We start from the raw sequence: 22,439 nt of genomic DNA, 5'->3' as shown, positions 1-22,439 counted from the left end.
AGCACTGAGAAAAGAACTAAAATCAGACTAGCTATTTTGACACCTGTAGCAAAATCTGGATTTACTGTATACTCACTTTTTCACTTCATTAAATATATTTGTGAAATTACAAAAATAATTAACATAGAGCATAAGAATAAAAGTTATACTGCTACTGTTTTCTCATCTGTGTCAAGAAAGCAACCACAATCAATTACAACAGATGGATAGAGAGAGGAAATAAAAAAAGCAATTAACAAATAGAGTTGGAACAGTTCCACTCCCAATATATAGGCATCATGTTTTCCCCACAGAGGAAAGTGAATGATTGATTTTAAGAATTATCTACCCAGTCTTGATGGGTTTCCCTTTTTCAGGTCCTTGCAATGATAAGTATTAGTATCTCTATCCACCATATTTTAAAAGTAAACTTACAAATACATATGCAGTAATCCAGATGCTTTAAAACGAGCATCAGCATTTTTCTAACATTATCTCTGGTATATAGCAGCTTGAAGAAACAGTACCAACAAATAAACTCTGAATCAAAGCCATTGTTTCTGTGGGGGCATAAGGTAGTTTTTTGGAAGAGATTTACTCCCTTAACAAAATATCTATCATAACACTAGGTCACACTACACAGTACCAGAACAACTTTTGAGATTTTCTACAGAATATGTGCATTTCAGACTTCCACATAAAACACCTTATTTTAAAATAAAAGTTGTTTTTTAATTTTTATTCCACATATATACATCGTTACTAATAATAAGTAACAAATATTATTTATTTCAGCAGGGTTTATATGGAACTAATTCTCTGACAATGATCTAAATACAGACAGTCATAATAGAGGTTAGCACAGTTTACTGGTCAAATGAAAGGCTACCAGATTTGAYTGCCTATTCATTGTGCATTTGAAGTATTCATTTAGGTTATAATTATGTGTTCCGTGTAATTCCTATGACAGTAATACACAGTCTAAACATCTTACATTTTCACTTTCCCTCTGCCTAACATACAGTTAATAATGTATATTATAATAATATAATTATATTATATTATTATATATATTATATATTATATTATATTATTATTTGCAATGATGAAAAGATGATAATAACAGGTTTGTGTCTGATGGAAAAGAATTTGAGTTTAGAGGAGTATATTCCTTATAATGAAGCCCAGTGGGACCCAGTTGCATTCTTTGCTCCACTGAAAGCGGTTGGCAATAGAAGTCTTTTACCCTGAGAGTGTATCCTGGTGCAGGAATTCAGTGGAAACCTTGGACTCAGCATCAGCTGAATGGGAGGATCCCTGCTAGGATGCCGAGTTGCTTCTGTGTGCACCAAAAAGTGCCAGATTATGAGACCTGGTAAATTATGCTGGGTACTGTCAGAAAAGYCTTCCTCACTCCTGCTCTCCACCAACCCGTTGTCAGTCAGAGGCTAATCCAGGCTACAGGGCCAGTCTAATCCTTGCCTTCTCCATTGAGAAAACCAACATTATTATATTTTGCAATRATAATAATATTATATTAATTATAATATATTATTATTGCAATAATATATAATATATAATCATAACATATTATATTTGCAATAATAATAATATAATATTTGCAACATTAGATGTGTACATAGGAGCATAGATAATTTTTTCTGGCAATGAAAGGCAACAAATATATTCTGGGAAGTATAAGTGAACTCTGCCTAAAGGAATATAATATCTCTCTTAAGTAATTAGCTACAACTATTGTATACATATCTATAGAGAGCCATATGGTCAACAGATGAAGGTGTTACCAACAAAAAAAATTATGGCTATGAACAAGAGCTGCCATATTTTATTCTCTAAGATAGAGAACATCTTTAAGAACTTGAACTCTTATCTTCTATTAATCTTTTAGGAAGCATCTGTAAATATACCTTCAGAGAAACTATGATCAACAAGGAGAAATATAGCTAAAACAGGTCATGAGTCTCAACATGCTTTCCCTGAAAATAATAAAACTCCCACTGAATAGACCAAGCTGTACCTTTCTGTCTCTTCACAACAGACGGGGAAATCCTATTACCCAGGCTAGCTATGGAACAAATGAGCGTCAAAATTAGAAGTCAGTTAGTACAGTAAGGAATTCAGCTATTATTTATTAGCAATTTTCCTTGTCTGCTTATAACTCCTCTTACCACCTGGAGAACTCTTTAAGATACATATAACTTAAATTCCAAAAAACTGTAAAAGCCAGAATAATATGGTAGAAGTCCATAGTTCTTAAGGTAACTTAAATCATGAGTTTCTCTGTTACAGACAGTAGGGTTTCTCTGACATAAATGTAATTTTAATAAGAGAATCACTGTTATTTGCACTTTAATGTTACATTTTCTTTTATTCTTCATTAACTGTAGATACAAATTCTATTAAAAAGCTTCAGACTAGGTCTTCACTGTTACTGCACAATGCTTTCAGTGCCACTAAACTCCTAATCACTGGGTACAATGAATCAGAATATATACTAATACCTTTGCTTCCAATTAATCCTTTTTGTTTTGTTTTGTTTTGTTTTCTGCTGTCATTAGGCTAAGATGCTTCCCTTGGAGATGCTCAGGTGAAGCACATTAGTTACCCCAGTCAAGTAAATAATGCTAATAAAACTAAATTCTCTCCACATGGCAATTTCACCTTAAAAGTTGCTTAACACAGCTAGAGATTTCAATCTGTGTTGACTACCGAGTCCCGTAAGATGTACGTTACCAAAGACAGGCAAGAATACCATCTCTGAATATTTAGAACAAAATTATCCTGGTGTGATAGCTGGTCTATGTGCCAAATGACTTAATTGGCAAATTAATAATTAATGCATCTGTTTGTTATACTACATCAACCCACATTTCTGTGCATCTGTTTTTACATTTGAATCCTATGCAATCTTTCTAATCAGCCTACATTGCCCACTACCTTGAATGATAACAATAAACCACCGGAGTGCTACATTCTCTATCTCAGGATATACAAACTTCTACAGGAATCAATGGAATATTCTGCTAGAACGTTTGTTCAAAGGATTATTTATAATCATAAAGYATGAATTAAAACACAACATTTCTTACTGATGTTTTATAACGATCAACAGTGCATTCAATAAGTTGATGTTACCACCATCTCCAAGATTATTCAGARAGAAAGTACTGCACATAAGGGAAAGAATGCTTGAAATGGCCTAGATTTTACTACATAAATTTGTGTCAGTATTTGGGAAAGGACGGACACTTCAGACAGATCTTAATTCTCTTTTCAATTTCTTTAAACAGTTTCTCACCACCCCCCCCCCCCCCGGGACTTGTACACTTTTGTGAAGTCAGAGTGTCAGAGATTAAATGCATAAGAAAAAGAAAGCTACTCTACTAATACTGCTTGTGTTCCTTAAAGGAAGAGACGAGGAATACCATAAAAAGAGTTATTCTCGCTACAGAAAGATTACTTAAATGACTTTGCATTCCTAGAATTTACAGAATCCTGCTCTTGAAGTACCAAATGAATTTGAATGTAAACATCAGTGATAATCAATTACTGCATATATGTGCTCAACATGAGCTTTTCTGGAAAAAATCTTGCAATTACATTTCAAAGTGTCATTTCAGTTTTTTCTTCTTTGTTTTCGTTTTTATGGCCTCAGTATATCAAAGGCAGAGAYAACAAAAAGAGGAATAGAGACAAGAAAATAAAAACATGAGCCCTGTCTGACTCTGACCTTAAGGATCCAAACTTGACATAAACCACTGAAAATCACTACTTTCTTTCAAAAGTTTTTCATTATAAATGGGCCTCCCTACAAGAGATCGTATTTTTAGTTCCAAAAGAACTAAAAGATTCCTAGTTATCTTGCATTTTGTCCCTACATTAATCTACTGTTTTTTCTAAATAGTGATATTTTCTTATGAAATTAAATCATTGACATTTTGGCTACGTTTTAAAATAAAAGAATATATTTAAAACTTTTCTGATATAAACAAAAAAGTGCTTTAATCTKCTAGACAGAATAAAAATACCACGTTTCAAGTCAGCTGATATTTTAAATGGCATTGTCTTGAAATGCCTCAAGAAAATTTTATTTCAGGTAGTTCTAATCCAAGTTTTCCCTTTGGAAAGAGGATCCTCCGTCAGACATATCACCCATGAGGTACCTATTCCTCACCCTGACCAAGCCACATGACTGTTAGAGGCATGTGATATGAACCATAGGTGCAGCAGTGCAGTCACCAAGTAACTACACAGAAAAAAACAAAGAATGAATGATCTCAAGCGTAATTTTGATGGTGTCTCAGTCTCACTCTAGCTTGAAAATAAATCTTTAGAAAGATGCACAGATAAATGAAAATGAACAAGRTATAAAGAAAATACAATAAAATACAGTATAACAAAGTAGTAAGAAAGCAATATMGAAAACAAAAGATAGGTGTGTAGTTGGGACAATCTTCTTGCCAAGTCTTTTAATTGCCATAGCTACAGGTAAATATCAGGAGGGGGGACAGTTACAGCTTGAAAATGAGGAGAAGCCACAGGATGCAGTCAATCAATTCTACTAACATTCTCTGCAGATGTCSCAGCTACCGTGATCTGGGAGCCTCTTTCACACACACACAGGCACAGACTGAAAGGACACCAATTTTTCCAGACGCCAGTTTTTGAATAATCATTTTTTTTTGGTTCACATAATCCTCATTTACAGGATTCATTTACTGACAAATGAGATAAGGTAGCATAGGTGGCATTTTGAGTGAAAAAGCAATTAATGAGAAACTTCCTTAGAAATACAATGACAGCAAAGTATCACACTGAAAAACAGCCACACTGGTTGTTGGGTACCTTGCTACAGCTTCCATTTATGACTCCACAAATCCACAGGTTATGTGAGTGAAGAGCTGTTGCTATGCAAATAAACCACAAGAAGCAAATAGCTATTATAAAATAATAGCAGGSAAAATATTGACACAGTTTCTGCCTTGTTTTGAAGGGAAAAATATGTAATACAACTRGCCTGCCTAAGCTGCTAAGTCAAAAATAGAAAGAAAATATCCCAGCACAATAACCATAGAAAGAAAATACTGGGAGAGGCTATTAAGTATTTTCCATATAAATAGTAGGAGCATACATAATTAAAATGTTTAATTGCAGTAACATGCTCTCAGCAATAAGCGATCTTAATAGGTCAACACAGAAATGGTTTAACAAAAAAATTTCTTCAGATTTAAAAMATCAGGATACCAAAATTAACAAAGATGGTATTTAGAAATGAACCTTTAAGGATAATAAAGTTAATCAAAGGATTTTTTGATGTAATGTCTACCTAGAAAGCAGGTAAAGTATTAAATCAGAAAATTACTGGAAAGAGAGACCTTAAGGAAGATTCACAGGCAGTTTAAAATGCTGCTAACAGGCCAAACACTGAGAAATGCTGRGTATTTACAACTCATACTCAACAACTTTATCAGGAGTTGAATATGGCCATCTTGTTTTATAAACGTTACRCATCATCAAGAGCTAGACAGAAATTATGGTACTGCCAGATGTAGAAATGACTGCTTTTCTTAATCATTTTTTTGAATTACTCACACAAACAAAAAACAGCATCACTACAAACACTAGGAAATGTTTGGAAGAATGCATACCTCTAGCTGTTTTTTCCATTTGAAAATTTAATACAGAAACATATGGGAAATATTTTCAAATTTACAGACTAAAATTTGATGTGAATTCCTTAGGAATACAATATCTCAGTTCTTCTAACTATTTTAATATTYGAAGAAAGGGTTGTTTTGACAGTGGCAAGTTCAGATGAACCCTCAGATTTGCATTGTATGTGTTTGCTTATTCAATGTTTAATAGTAGAAGTCTGGAAGCTTTTACAGCTAAAAAAAATCCACAAAAAACAAGCAAAAAATCTCAAACTATATCTGCCTTTACAGTTAGCAAATTTTCTTCTTCAATATTCATTCAACAGAGCAATGAAAAAGAAAYTGGGATAAGGAAAAAATCAGTCAAAAATCTCTTCAGTTCAAGATTCACACAGAAATCAATGACATTAGTTCAATGTATGGAACCTATCCACAAATGYGTTTTATTCCTCTGCAGTAGCACTCTTTGTAACTTTTCAACAGAGGAAAAAGATCCTAAAATAAATACACTGCTCATGTGAAATAAAGCTTCATTTCATAATAAGTCCATCAATTTCAGTGGGCTCAATCACAGTGTGACATAAAAGATAACACACCTCAGACTACAAGAGTTAAAAACATATCAAGATACTAATCACTACTAATTTTACAGCTAGTTCTCCTTTTTATTTCTGAAATTAGCATGTAGAAAGCAGTAAAACAAGCAAATAAGCTTCACAAACTTGTTTTAAGTTTGGATTCCTTGGAATGTTACATAATACATAATTCTGGAATGCTTTTTCTTAACAGGACTAGACAAATAATACATATTCAAAACTTTAAATGAACTCTCATTACCTGAAGTGAACAAAGAAGAGTTGTAAGTTATCCTAAAGGGAAAGCATATTAGCAGGGACAGCTACAAAAAGGGCATTTGAACTGAACACATAGATGTCTTCAAAATATAAAACTCTGTAAAACTCTGGAGTATTATCTTTCATATTCACCTTACTATTTTGAAAGGCTTCCATAGAAATATGCAGTGAGCATATGAAGGCTCCTGCATGACTGGCATCACCGGTGCATCGCACTGCACTAGCCGAGTAATTCTGTGACAATGAATAACATTTCGTACACACCTCCGTCCTCACTGTTCACTCACAGCCATTTTGCTTGTATTTATTTGGGGCTCCATTTATTACTGGCTTTGTAGTTTTTTTCTAGGTCATTTATTAAGTGGAAATCTAATGTTTTATTTGGCACGCTTACTCTTCAATAGTAGAAAAGCATGAAAAACAAAAGGGAAACATGGACATGCAGTACTAATATTAGTACTAGTTCATAGCACTGCACACAAAAATAAAATTTTAAGAACAGAAGTTAAGCATTCATTTAATACAACTGAAGGAGCTGTTTTAAGAAAGATATATTMATTCAAAGAAATTTCAGGCCCTGGTACGGTATAAAAATTTACCACAGTGCTGTCCGAGTGGGGGAATAGAATAAAAATATACAAAAGTCAAAATGGTCTGGATTCCTTTCTCAGTTATTATTCTTTTTAAAATACATATAATGATTTTGTTTCAAAAAGATGTTGAATACAGGGCTACTTCAGTGAATTCTAAAATAAAATCTTTTTAAAAAATAAAGAAAACTTTGCATTTAACTTTATTRTCTGTTTATTGTCTGTTCAGCCTAGTGGTGGAAGACATATGAAACTGTGTTTGAAYCCCTACTTACCCAAACAGTTTCTAAAGGAATAATAGTAAGGTCATATCCAAACCTTACAGATCCTTTTTCATACATTCATCAAAGATAGAGACAAAACTTGACAAATTTGAATTCTGACTATATCAGATATATTAATTGCCCAAATGTGGTCTAAAACTCAAAGCTCTTGCAACAAGAAGAATGCAAGGCAAAACAATTATGTAATGTTGACATGAATAAAAAGGCTATTGCTTAGAAATAAATATCTGGCATCTCTACCCTATATCTAACATGAAGATGTAAACCAGATAAATACTAGCTAATACTTGTGTTTTACCTCACCAATCCCAAGCAATTCTGAGAGGTTTTCTTACTGCAAATAGAATTTCCAGGCAGGAACAAAGTATAGTTATTTTATATACATATGTCATATATATATATATGCGCCATATATTTATATATACATGTCAATTAAACATGTGGAGATAACTACTTTGATTCAGGTTATTCTTTGTTTTGAATATGGATATAGCATTGCAACATATGGAATTATTTTGGTAAATGGAGCCTGACTGTGACACATGCTATTGTTATTTGCTTTCCTACAGGCATTCCTGTTGTTAATACTAGAAAATCACAAGACTACTAGCAATTTTAGCTATTGATAAGCATTTTACATACATACACAGTAGTATTTCATTTTATTTTATAGATGGAGAAAATGTATGATTCAAAAAAGGAGAGAGCATCTTGCAAAAGCATCATCTACGCCAGGAAGGATGTTAACAAGGCATCATTTCAAGTCAGAACATTCTATATGCAACTACTTACASCCAACTAGGAGATAAATAATATGGCTGGGTGAGCATTAAAGCTTATTTCTACATGAAAGCCACTTGGAAAAAGACAGAAGCAGACCTGAAAGCAAGGGGAAGGTTCTCTGTCCCCATGGTCTTGGCCATTATAGTCATGCCTTCCTCTGCACTGTTACACTACCCTAATGAATCCGAACCCCACACAGCGGCAAGGCTTCAACAGAATGGACAGGCAGGCAGTTCCTCTACAGAACAACTATTATAAGCTGTTCATGACTGTACTCTCCCTAGATGGTAGAAGAAAAACTGACTTCTCTCCAAAGAACTTTATCCTGTCTCCCACATTCTGAACAAAGCATCACACTTCTGCCCAAGCTTTAGAAGAAAGCAGTGTCTACCAGTGTAATTGATGAGAAGCTTGCTTTTATTGCAAGGCCTATTGAATCAGACTCTTTAGGGCAAGAAATGAAGGCATGCCACTTTCTCAATTTCAGTCAAATATACACATAAATTAGGTACCACGCTGCTCAAACATGTCAGAGTTTAGATCTAAGTATCGTAATTTCTGTAAGCATTCAGGAAAAGAACTTTAAAGTCACAACTTGCAATACCTTAAGGCACTTCCATGGACAGAAACCAGCTGGTTTGCAGATATCATGATTGTAACTTTGGACTTCACTGCAATAGATAACTAGCACATCTCATGTAGACTTCTGACAGAAATATTGAGAGTGGTACGAAAGAAATATGAATGAAAATGTGTGTGTGAAAAAAGCACTAGTAGAACATGCGTCAAAAGAGTAGCCTGAATTGCTAACAAAGGACACTATTTCCAAGACGCTGCTCTCAGAACACTGTTTCCAGCTGTGAAACCGAGAAATCAGTTGTTTCTGTCAAGACAAGAAAGTCACCTCTCTGATGAGCACATCACAGCCAACTCCTCAGCAGAAGACCAGTTTGACAAAGGGGAAGATGGTAACACGATCGCAGCRTCTTACCTGTGCCATTCCTTTTCCTGTTAGCCAAACTGGGAAAAAGGGATATATCTTCCAAACATATCTTTCAAACAAAAGAAAACAGACAACGAGCAGCAACCCTGCTTAACATCTATGGAGGCTGAAGTAAGCAAGTTGCTAAAATAAAGTACAACATGGCAGCAACTGTTGACTCAAGGAGTATAATGGATCAGTCTAAAAACTAGTTTGCCATCACTAATCAAAAGGAACCAAAGAGATGGAGTGAGGACCTCATAGCAGCCTCTGTGCTTCGTGCTGCACACAGRAAGTCCAGGCCAGACGACTTAGATGTTCTGGTGAACATGTAGATGTAAGAGAGTAATTAAATGAAATCTTTAATAGAATGAGTGTGAGCTGGTAAAATAGTTACCTAAGAGATTTTGTCACAAGAAATCATCTCCCCTTTCCCTAAGATTTTGCACAAAGTTCAAGCTTAGATATTCGAGTTMTTTTATTGTTTTGGACTAAAAATCTGTAAGTAGGCAAAGCCTAGGATAAGTCTACAGCAATGAGCATCCAGCATTTTAAACAGAAGACCATGTTTCTTCTAAAATAGGATCTAATTCACCAAAATGGAACAGAAATCTAGAAAATTAAAATAATATCCATTATAAAAACCTAACATGCAAAAATCCATCCTTCATTACCACGAAAATGCTGTTGGGCTTGTATTCAAGTTTTTACTCAGGCACTTCTCAGTTCCTCCCTCTGTATGAAATATATTTTGCCTATATAGTGATTACGGACAAGTAGATTTCTATAAACATACCCAGTATTATACTCAGAAATCTGCTACTTATTTATTCTTTTATATCAGGCCCTGAGTAACCTGAACTAACATCAAAGTTAGCTCTGATGGGGGGTGGGAACTGCTCACTCCTGAAGTCCTTCCTGACAAATTCTGTGATTCTGTTTCACTTCTAGCGCACACAATRTTTTGAGGCTTGCAAAGGTTCTGAAAAATGTAAGTACAATTCCAAGTTTGGGCAATACTAGTAGAGAGCACTAAATAAATGGAAACTTATTGGTAAACAGGAAAAACAGAAACACCCTTGCAGAAGCAGCCAATTTATGAAATATTTTGGGTATACCAAATAAAATTGACTGTAATTATAAGAATAAGCATTAAAGGCTAGGCATAAAATTTCATTGCTATAAAACTGACAGCAAAAATAAAGATGTGAACACATCTTTGTCTACAAGCAGACAGTTTAGAGAATATGTTAGTGGTTAAGGCCATGGCTGTAAATACTATCAATGAATTTAAGAGACAGCAGGCATTTTAATAGCGCTATGAGGGGAGAAGGGTTAAAGACAATCTGACTAAGTAGGCCACTGAGGTTAATAAAAAGTGCCACAAGCCTTTTGAACTACATGTTGAATCTCACAACCTAACAATCCCTTATATGTTTGTGGTTAACAAAATTTCTAAATTGTTAGAGGGTAATATTTGAACTTGGTCTTCTTAATGCAGCATTCTTTTTCTCATTAATATAGATTTTTCCTCTCTACAATGTATTTTAAATAAATACTTTTAAATATTAACCTTCAGTTAATTTGATTACATGAAACTTAGTAGGTAGCTTTTACTACACCGTCCTAAAAATTTAWCATCATCATCACTCTCTTCTTTGGAAGGGTTCGTAGCATTGCATAACACTGAAGAACAGATGATGTTTTTGTAGATGTACTCATGTACTTGAACACCTGGCTTTTTATCTTATGTAAGAAATGCACTTCATATTCCTTTCCACCCACAAAGGCACATAGCATTCTACAAACACACACTGCAGAAAAACTACATGAACATCTGCTTCCRTTTAGAGGTTTTGCACAGATAAAGGTGTGACTTTTTGGGAGGTGCTTCAGACAGAACAGCAGGAACCGTCAGCCTGGCCGTSGGTAGCAGCACCAGGAAGCGAGACAAAAGCAAACTCCAGCCCTCRCGTTGCAGCTCTTGGGGCATATTTGCAGCCTCTCAGATCCACGGCTCCAAACAAACCAGTCTCCAACATTGTCAACACAGCCATAAGCCTGCTTTAAGTGTGTAAACTTCATAAGCAACAGCCAGGCTTGTCTCAAACACACAAACTTTTTGATTTTATTTTTGACACATTTGATTTTTTTTTCAATCTACCCTTGGTATAAACTTTGAAGTGGATCCAAGCCCTGTGTATCATTCTGTGTCTATATAGAGAAGCTTAAAAATGGGAATCCAACTGCTTCTCGTAAGCATGGAATATCACACAAGAATATAAAGACCTGGAGCCGCAGCGGTCAGATTTTCCTGAGCTCTCCCAGAACGCCCTCGTGGAGCACTGCCGCAGAAGGACGACTGACTCTCATCCACAACTCAAAGGCTATCAGCAAGCAGAGAGCAAAAACACAGAGCTACTCTGACAAATGAAGGGCTGATTTAGGCCTTTCTTAGCTCAGAGMGCCAGTCGTAGTGACTCTAAGAGGAAAGATGCTCCCCGCTAGCATTCCTTACTTTTCTTCCCTAGACTTTCTCAGAGATTATCCTTTTTCCAGATAAACGTATAATAAAGAAAATTTCTTTCTAAAAAGCATCCACAGTTTTATTTACTCTTAAACATGTTTATAAAAAGAAAGTCTGTTACGAACTGCTAAGCAATAACTCTACAGAACGTTCTTTAGCAAAATAGTATTTCGAAGCACATTATTGATGTATGCATATAAATTGCAGGAGAGGTGTAATTACAAAACTTGACCTTTTTAAAACAGAGAAATGAATGAAACTTGAGAGATATATACTTCCTACTTTCAGTTTTTCTCCACATAGCTTCTCCAGATGAACGAAGCATACACACTTTTTAACACCAAAAAATAGGCCCACTGTATTTAGTGTCTGTCTTCCCACTACACTACCAACTGTATTATTTTTAGCCCTTTYCAATTCCTTTTCTTTCTTGTCATTCAGTGTCACAGTGCCTGGTTTCTTAAAATTATGACAATATAGCTGGAACAAAATCCTCTTCACRTTCAGTAATGAACTCACCAGTTAAACAAGCATCTTTACTGACACCCCTTCATTTCAGTATTAGMATTTTTTTTCTTAAAATCAAAGTAGTTTCTTAAATGTTAACACAACAGCTTCTGTGCTTGTTCCAGCAACAGAACAGTTGTAAATCCATCTTGCTTATTCTGCTCTCCTGAGTCACTCAGAAAAAGCCCTCTGAGCCACCAGATGCCTAGGCCAAATTTGCAAGAGGTTTCCCAAGAGTCAGCATGTGTAAAAGATACTAAAAATCATAATTTAGGTGCTATATCTTTCCAAAGACTACATATTTTTCATATGTAAAAATAAMTATTTGAGAGTGGAAAGACAGCTGAAAATTGAGTAACAAAAGTAGTGAGCTACAGAATGTATGGAAAAAGAATTGAGATTAATAATCAGTGGAAATCAAAAACAAATATACTAGGCAAGGCAAAACAGACAGAAGTAGTGATTATAGAAGATGATGAAGGCACATGAGAATTAGAAGAACAGCTGTAGAGAGCTGCATTAGAATTGAAGCACAGGTTTTCTTCAGAAGTACAGAATCTTTTAAGAGAGTGGAAGGCAGTTAGGAACCATAAAAAAAAATTAAAAAGTACCAAACCTAAAAATAACCTCAGTAAATTAGAAAATAATTACAAATAATTAGAAAGTAATCCTTATATTCTTATTTGAATACATGCATCTTGACTGACCTTTAAACATTATTATAGAAGAAATAAAAGAAAATCTTCCTCAGAAAAGTACTTTCATGGAACCTGTGGCATGAGCAAACACTTTTGTTCAACACGGACAAGGAATATTACATTATTTTGAAGTATTTTTCTTAATGTTTTTTAGAAGTTATTTCACCATTTGGCTTTTTTATTAAAAAAAAATTAAGAGGTCCTATTCCAATCAAATCTTTCTGGAGTTTTTGGAAAAGGTTCGTTTTTATTTGGCTTTATAGCTAGTTCTATTCCTCCTTCCAAAAATTGTTTCTTCCTTCTATTACACAAAACCTCTCACCAATTTGTATCCAGAGCCATTCTAGAGGGATCCAGAACAGGGCATTTCAGAACATAGCATATTTGGACATAGCCTGGTGACAGGCAAGTTGTARTAATTCAGAAAGACAAAGAAGAGGTGGCAGGATTCACCAGCAGAGCTGTCAGGGTGTCCTGACATAGTCCCAGATACGGAAGTCTAGTCCCTGGCCTGCACTCAYGATAGGGGCTGTCCTCAGTTCACCCACTGCTACTCGGTCAAATGAGTTGAGAAGTCAGAGATGTGATGAGAGCCACATCACTTATTTCACTGCAGCTGATTACAGGCTGAGGCAAACCTTCATCTTACCAGCACGATGCACCACTGAGACTTGGGCTTTGTTCTCTTAATAGGTTTTAGAGGATCAAWTATATAAAATTCTTGTATTCTGAGTAGTGATCAGTAACTTTAAAAGCTCAGTTTGGGCTTCAGATCTGCAAAGCCTTCTAGCTTTCAGCACTGCACTAGGTCCAGACTTAACTTTCTACATAACCAAAACAAGTAATACAAAATCTAGGTTTTCACTAGTACACAATACACATAGTAATTCATTTTTAAAGCWGCCAATAAGCTGTTAGTTTTATAAGTTCTTCCAGAAACAGGGCAATCATGACTCCTGACTTCCATTAGATTTGTATTCTTTAATAAACCTCCACACGCACATTTTAATAATCCCATCTGCCAGTGTTATCTCCTCTGACCCTACCAGCAGTCATGGAAAAGCACATCGCAGGCAGACTAACTGCCACATGCCCAGAATTTGGCAAAGATTTTGCTAAGGACCCTCAGTGAGTTTGAGTTAGCTAGGTAACCTAGTTAGCTAGGTAGTCTAGTTATCTAGTTTATAGTAACTGTGGTAATGCTTGTGATATAGGTTTTYCCACGTTCAGTGTGATACACATCTTGCCTATTACTTTAAACCCCTTCAAGACAGAGCAAGAGAGCTGTTTTGGGCTGCTTTGGAAAATCTCAGCCCTTCAGAATGCCATAGGTTTACATCATGTAATAGGGTGAGAAACAGAAACGTAATTAGAAGCTACAGCAATCTAATTAAGCTGGAGGTTTTTTTCAGTAGGGATTTGATTCTCCCTTGAGTGTCTGTTTTCCTCCATTTCATCATTCCTTAAACTCAACACTTATAACAATTAAATGTCTTAGCCTTCTTTGTTTAACTTTAATAATGTTAGAATGAAGATAATTTGGGTACCCAAAAGCTTCATAAATATACTGATCCTCACCTTGTAAAAGGTTTTCTAAACATTCTCATCTCAATCAAGAAGAGCTCTCTTGCCTGCTGAAAGTTGCATTTCAAAGGTGTTGGGAAAAGAGCACTTAGAACAGTATCATTCAAGTTCTTATCTGAAAATATGGGTGCAGCTTTAGGAGACTTGGAATAGGCCTGAAAGATAGTGATTTCCTATCTCAGTCTTAACCCTGTCAATGATTTGCACAGTGATGCACAGATCAATTTTTGTGCCTCTGCCCATCAATCTGGCAAATGAAGAAAACTATATAACTCTCCAAGGTATATAGATCTGGTACCTTCAGTGTTTAAAATTCCTGTATTCAATGTCTATGCAAATGTTCAAAGGAATTCTGCAATTTTTAGACCACAACTAATYCTCTGTATCCAGAAATGAAATGCCCAATCTCCAATACATTTATTTTGTCTTCAGCATTGTTACCTTACGGTAATACCAGATGACCAAAATCACAGTGGGGTCCTGTATAAAAGACAGACAATCTTTCCACTGAAGAGTTTCCAAGCTMTTCTGTGTGCCTTTAGTGGGCCAGCTAAGTGCCTCTGGCAATGGCACGCAACCTAATACACACAGAATTAGCGCCATTCTAGACATATTTCCAAATCATTTGTGCTTCTCAGACACATGAGACTTTTGCTGTAAACTCTGCTATTCTGGATTTATCATAGCAAGGCTCTGTATCATAAGGTACAAATTTTATGGGTCTTGTTACACTGCAGAAACATTCCCAAACACTTCAGTCTTCAGTCTTACTTGACTTTCAAAGATTTGTCAGTATGGATTACAAGAAAACGTAGATTCCAATAAGAACCAGTGCTAACTTCCTCACTGAAACAGTTATTTCATTTTGTAATATGTTTCTGTGTAACTACCTCTAAGGTGACTAACATCAGAAAGTCAATAGTCAGTGCTTAAATTGGGTATTCCATTTTGCAGAATGTGCACATCACGGTTAAATATAACCAGTGGGCTCTTGACAATGTTAATGAAAAACAGCAGAAATATTATTTAAAGATATTAGATTCCTAGTTCTAGGAAATGGATAACTCAAATTGTGAAATGTTTTAGAATACTGCTTTTCAGCAAATTTGTTCCATTAAGCGGATTACTGGACTGAAAAAAAAAAAAACACTCTATACATCCAGGACAGAGAATATCATCTTATTTTAGATAAGCTGCTATCAGACAACAGTCTCATTGGTCATATTATTTCTAAAAATGAGATATATTCATGAGACTCTGTAAAACACCCATACTACCTGAGCAGGACAGTATGTATCATTCATAAATGATCAAGGTGGTGACAGACTGAAGCAAAACAGAAGTTTAGGGGAGGAAAAACAACAGGGTATGTTGTGTATGAAAGTAACAACAAYGTTAGATATACAGGATTAAAGAAAACTCTAAGAACAGTCACTTTCAATTTGTTATTTTTAAGATGTTTAAATAAATGAAGTTTATTTAAAAATGTACTACCTACCACATATATAAACAGCCTTATGCACTTGTTATAATATTATATAGAAAAAGGATCAGTCTTTACAGAACTATAGATTAGAGATTCTCAGATTTAATTTGCTAAGGTCTCACTTTTTGGTGGTACCACTGCCAGGGGCAATGATGGAAAAACAGCTTCTGGCTTTCCTGGGCAGTTCCTTCAGTTTCCCCAAAGTCCTTCATAGTGACACATTTACAGTTGTGTTATGGGTGCTGCAGTATGGGAGATTCTCGCAGATTTATAATCAAAACATTTTGTAATTTTGGCCCAACTGTAGATTCTTTTTGCCTTGGACCTGAAAACACTAAACCCACTGGACCAACACAGCCTGGGAATATATGGTGAAATCAATGCTTTTGAACGATGATTTACTGTAGACAGTGGAGCAAGCTGTCTCAGACTCACACCTTGTAAACTTCAAGGCCAGTTGTCTGTACATAGCAGACGTAATATACTCAGATATATGCACAAAACCTTCAAATTCTATCCAGACATTTTCCATACGGGGGAAAAAAAAGTCTGGAGACAAATCTGGACACAGGGGAGCTAAGGTTTAACCAGATCTGTATGTCGGTATCATTTCTGTCTGGATATTATAGAGTAAAACCTTCTCTTCAGAAAATCTTTACCTATATATTGCAATTAAGAACATATTTTAAAGTGATATGTTAAGTCAGCTCTCAGTGTGAAGGCAAGTAGCTTAGTATAAGGTAGTATACAATTCATTCATGTAATTACCTACATCATAAACAATTCTACTTCTAACATAGCATTTTATTCCCAACATAACTATGTCTGTACTTGCTGAGTTTCACAACATTAATTATGCTAATTAAAGTAGTAGCTTCTTTTGGAATAATACAGGCTATAGCAATTTCATAATGTGACTTGGAAACTTCTGAAAYAGCCTGCAACCTTTTTATGTATGTACCTATATTTACAAGCTTAGCACAATCATAAGGCTCCTCACCATAGTAATGCTAAACACATGCACGTATGCAGGACTACAGCTTTATTTAGTTTTAGTGCAGGGGTGGGAGAGGAATTTAATTCTCCATTTCTAACCAAGGCATACAGTATAAATCACCTATGTCCTATTTTTCTTCTACCAACAGCTGCCTATAACTCTGGGACTTCTGCTAATGGTCAAAAATAACCCAATTTAAAGCTGTATGAGCATTTGCAATCCACAAGACATTAATGGAAGCATGCCCAGTGACCTTTTATTTAGCCTAATTTCATTTTTTCAGTACTCCCATGAAACTCCAGTTCAATGACTAATTAATCCAATAGTCCAGCAGAATAAGAAAGCAATGCACTTGCAAACACAAACCACTAAGACTATCATAGCATACATGATATATCATGATCATACAATGTAGCAGAAAATGAATGTAAATGCTTAGGAATTATGATCTATTGCACTGAGCTGGAAAACAGTCAGATTTCACAATGAATCTAGTTGGGCATCATCTGCTGAGTATCAAGTACACAAGCAGAAGGCAAAAAAAAATAGGTTAACACAGGGACTCACTTGGGATAAGGTCACTTATCACTCTTTGTAGAAGTTTTGTTTCTGCAATGCTATCTTCCTTCATACTACCTCTGTCTAATAAAATTTGTTGACACCTTGCATACAATATTCAAAATAATTCCAGCCCAACTTTTCTGTATGACACTAATTCAGGTTTACATAGTGTTTAGAATTTGCAACGAAGTATTATAGAGAATACATTTAAGATTTTTAATATAGTAACAAAATTCTGGAGTTATTTGGAGGAAAGTCAGGGCTACTTAGTTTGGAGTACCTGAAAAAACAGTGAGATTGTTCCAATCAACACAGTCTTCAAAGTATAATGAACACTTCCCTTTTGAACAATGCATTGGATTTTGAATGTTAATTAATCATCTATGCTTGAAAACAGTTAAATACAAAACTAAAAAGAAACTAAAAACAGAACATAAAGAGAATACATGGGATGAGTATCTCCTATTAGCAGAAATCCAAAGGACGCTTTTCAAAAATAAGGCTAGAGAATGAATAAACCAAGCTTGAAATCTAAAAAGGAATTAAGGACAGGGTGAGAAGACGGGTTGTTTTGTGAGGAAGGAGGAAGGCACAGATTTATTTTGTTCTTCTCTTTGCTACAGAGAAAAATTCATCAAAATGCAAACCAGGTTATTTGAAATCTATTGAAATCCATTATCTTTACAAAGTTGTAAACTATTCTTATATTCTATGTTCTCAGTTGTCTCTAGCTCCTCTATAGCTGTGTAGAAAGACTCAAAAAAAAAAAAAAAAAAAAAAAAAAAAAAAAAAAAAAAAAATCTTTGAAACAGTACTTTTTCAACTCCTTCAATTCTTTCTTACAATTACTTAGATTTACTCCATAATTTAGCATGAGGAGCTTTAACTTGAAGAAAATCATTTAGACAAAGTTAAGAAAAGCAAAGCCACAACTTTTTCTAAATGTTAACTCAGCACCTGTTTAATAAAAGCTGCTGTCAGAAAGGATGGTCATGAAATCCCAACTACAACATTATCTCAGCTCTACTGTCAATAGATTCTACAACTGCTTTTCTGGCAAAAAGCAGAAACTGAACAAAGTGAAGCTCAAACACATATCACTGTTCAAACCTTAGTCTGTTATATTTAGACTATTGTGTTTGTTTTTTTGCRCAGAGTAGAAATGGCGCTTATATTAAGTCTGCCTAATACTTTCATTGTAATCCTTTGACAAAGTCATAAACCTTGAAAACAAGCATTAACCACTGGAGCTGAAGTTGAATATATTTTGAAGTTGGCTCAGTAAAGATGTAGTCAACAATGAGAAAGAGGATAACAAAAAAAACTTGGCAGCATTCAATATAAAACAATTATGAAATGTTTAACAACTATGGCTTCTTCCATGATTTAGAACAATGACTTGAATTTTGACAATAATATAASCATAGAATCCAAAAGGGGCCTTTTCCTATCTTTATGAAAAATTCACTCTCTTTTGAAAAATCACAGAATCACAAATGCATTTGTTTGTAATAAACACAGTATTTCTCCTAAACAATCTAGCAATATTGCCTGCTTCAAAATCCAAGCCTCTTCCACTGATGTGAGCTAGCTGCTCAGAAGTGAATATATGAAAAGGCAAATAAATGGATCACCTGTCTCTGTCCCCAGATGTTCGTGGGATAGAAAAAGGTGCATTACTTGTGGTCTGGAGGCTAAAAACTGTAGAAAGTTGTAGCTGCAACTCTTCTACACATAAGCATAATGCTTCTGCAATTGGTATTTTTATTAAAAAGGTCTCACACCCTTTTTTCTTCTGAGGATGTGGATAAATACAAGCCTTTTGACACTAACTGTGCATATGAAATTATGAGGAAGTTGCAGAGACACAGATGGCAAAGTAGAAGAAATGCACAGAAACGCAGAGGACTGTTCTCACCTACTTAATTACACTACTTCTGAATTCCTAGTGCTACATTTTGAAATATGTTTCTGCGGAAGGCGATAATTCCTACGTGTCATTACTGCAGTTCTCCAAAAAGAAAAGGTTGGCATAGATATGCAGGAAACATCTAGATGAGACRTAGCATAGGAAAGGACCCTGCACTCAATAAGCTGCACTCACAGARGATTCTCAGAATAACACCACATACACAGCGCCCCYCTAAGAGTGACAAAACTTTTAAACRGAGATGAGTCCTAATATAGTTATTTCTTTAGTACAAATTATAGAGCTTTACACTGAGATGCTGAAGAAAAGAAGTTCACAAGGTGCTAACGGAAAATGGAGGAGGCTATTTAAAGCACAGGCCCTAARCACATTAGACATTACCCAGGACAGTTTTAATCTCTTCCCAGTATTCCCACTTCATCTCTTTCATCCACTAGTTCTCCTTACTCTGAGACAGGAAGATTCAACATAAWAATCCACAGCACAGCATYWTAAATATATATATATATATTTATATACTACAAAAACCACCTTAAGAGAATGTTATTTCAAATTCAAAATCAAGTACCAGAAGAAAACTTTCATTTACAAAATCACAAAATAATTCTGCAGCATTATAACCTCCCTTTCACCTTTTCATTCTTATAAGACATTGTTTTTTCTGTTAGGAAGAATGAATGATAACTTGACTGTCCAAAAATTACAGATGAATCAGCACTGAATCTTCAGTACAGAACAATCCTTTGCYAAACAATCCTTTCACTTAATAAAAAATGAATATTCATGTCAACTAAAATGATTAATATATTTGAGCTGAATTTGCCAAAGCATTTTTTTTTTCAAAAAGAATCAGAAATCATTTTCAATTCTCTGCATATATGAACTTCAGTTCATTTAGAGTTAAAATCATATGAAAGTAACAGTTAAGTTACCACTATTCTATCCCTCAGACCTGAGGCTTGAAAGGTGGAGAGTGTTTCCAACTATTATTGATAGAAATCAAAAGAGTTTCAATCAATCAGTTAAAAGAAAGAAAAAGCAGCTACAGTAGCAACTCCTGGATGCTACATATTGACAGTGGTAGTAACAGTAACCATTTCTGTCAACATCAGCAAAGCTGGATCCAGCCCAAGGTTTTGTTTACTTCATTAAAATCTTCATTATTGGATAAACATATCTCTAACAAACCTTAAAAGTATCATAAGTTTCATACTGAGGATTAGCACAGCTCTCCAATAGAACAATTAAGCTGTCAGTTTGCAAGAAGGCTGCAAGTTTACTGGGAAAATTTATTTTGTACTTTTGTACTTTTAGCAATTCAATAAATATGAAGGAAAAACAAAACATATGAGCTATATGTAGTTATTGGGAAAACTGTCCTCACTCAGACATATGTTACCCTAACCACAAAACTTTGGTCAGCATCAACTTCAGAGTGATTGTGTATGGTGAAATATCATTTCATGGTTCAAGTGCAGCATTCTTGTGAACCACAAATGAGCTCAAAGGGAGGAACGCAACATTTTCTTAGACATTTTATTATAAACCCCTCTCCAGTTGGCAAGAGTCAGTTAAAGTGATCAATACGGCACAGACTCACAGTGGAAGTCTCCGTTGTTTAGGTTTGGAATCTAAGGAAATTTTACACATCTGAGATCACAAACTGCTGCCCAAGTGATATAAAGTATTGCTAGAGGCTGAAAGTTAGATTTGGAATCCAGAGATGCTGTGCGGCATATTTACTTGCTTACTAAGCCATGCACTATTTCTAGTCATGCTCCAAGACAACAGGATAAATCTGCTCTTGTCTAGAAAACAGGTCATCTTGACTCTTAATTCATCTCCTACTTCATTCTAATGCAAAGTAAAGCAAGTTCGCTTAAACTTCCTCTCAAGATAATGAGCAAAACTTTTTACAGAATTGCTTACATAAATCCACTATATTGTCTTGAAAAGCCTGCCTGAGGAATTCAGAAGCTAGGAAATAGTAAGTGAAAGGTTGCTTTGCAACTTGAATTCTGTTTCTTCATGTTTGAGTATTACTTTACAGTCTATAATGTCATAATCGGAGACTCTGATCTCTCTCCTGATGTACAGGATAGATCCACTGAAAATAAAAAAACAATAGGTTCATGGTATGCCCTGAAGCTAAACAAATTCAAATTTCTGAACATCAAACAGTGAAGCGAGTTTCAAAGTTATAGAGAACAGCCTTCCAACTACTCACTCTCCTTCTTTACAGGTGGATTTAGTTGCCTTCACTGATCACAACTGTAGCAGAAAGATCTGACATGGACCCTTGAATATAAAAGTTCCAGGCTATTTAGTCCTTAATATAACCAAAATATGTCAAAAATTAATTTGTTATTAAATCTTAAATAAAAATTTTGTTGAACTACTGTGGTACAACCAAGGGTCCAAAGTAAGAGGAAGTTACGAGGGGTGTGTGCCCTGCCTATTCCTTTCAAAGTAGAGGAAAGCTTTCCTTCCTCTTCATAGCCTGTGTAAAATGCACCATGCAGCTCCCATTTCTCTTCTGCGGCTGAGGGGAAAACACTCTTCTTTTGTGGAAATTCATTTCACTCATCCAAACCATCTGAGACATTATTTGTACTTCTGTATGGCTTACTTTAGCTAAACAAAAAGAACAAACTAAYCTGCAAACTAACACTGAGCTTGTGATATGTTTCCTGTGTCTATAACTAAGAACTACAACTGCTTGGGAAACCTAAACGGAGGAACCATTACTAGTATTACCCTCATTCCCTTTCCAACACCAAATAATGACAGAGAGCTGTCAACTCATGAGGTGAAATTAGCCATTTTTACAATCTTGTTTACTGTTAAAAGAAATCAACTCAACAGAAGAAACCAGTTCAGCAAAGACCTTCAGACTGCAACTTCTAGAGTAGCTAGATCATGATGGTTTTAGTGATGGATGGAAAAAGCAGTGTTTGAATCTATCCTGGGCCAAACCTAAAGAACTTGAGAACTGGGTATGA

At 35.1% G+C, this 22,439-nt stretch overlaps 1 protein-coding gene across 1 annotated transcript in view; it reads right to left on the bottom strand.

Annotated features, from left to right (window-relative positions):
• Window positions 1–22,439, bottom strand: part of NRXN1 (neurexin 1) — a 702,150-nt gene that overhangs the window by 438,381 nt on the left and 241,330 nt on the right. The gene's annotated exons all lie outside the window — the stretch shown is intronic.

This window comes from Rhea americana, unplaced genomic scaffold, assembly GCF_003343005.1.
Source record: "Rhea americana isolate MKP2758 unplaced genomic scaffold, rheAme1 scaffold_123, whole genome shotgun sequence".
Lineage (NCBI taxonomy): Eukaryota > Metazoa > Chordata > Aves > Rheiformes > Rheidae > Rhea > Rhea americana.
Note: the sequence above shows the minus strand (reverse complement) of the source record. Positions and strands in the feature narration are given on the sequence as shown.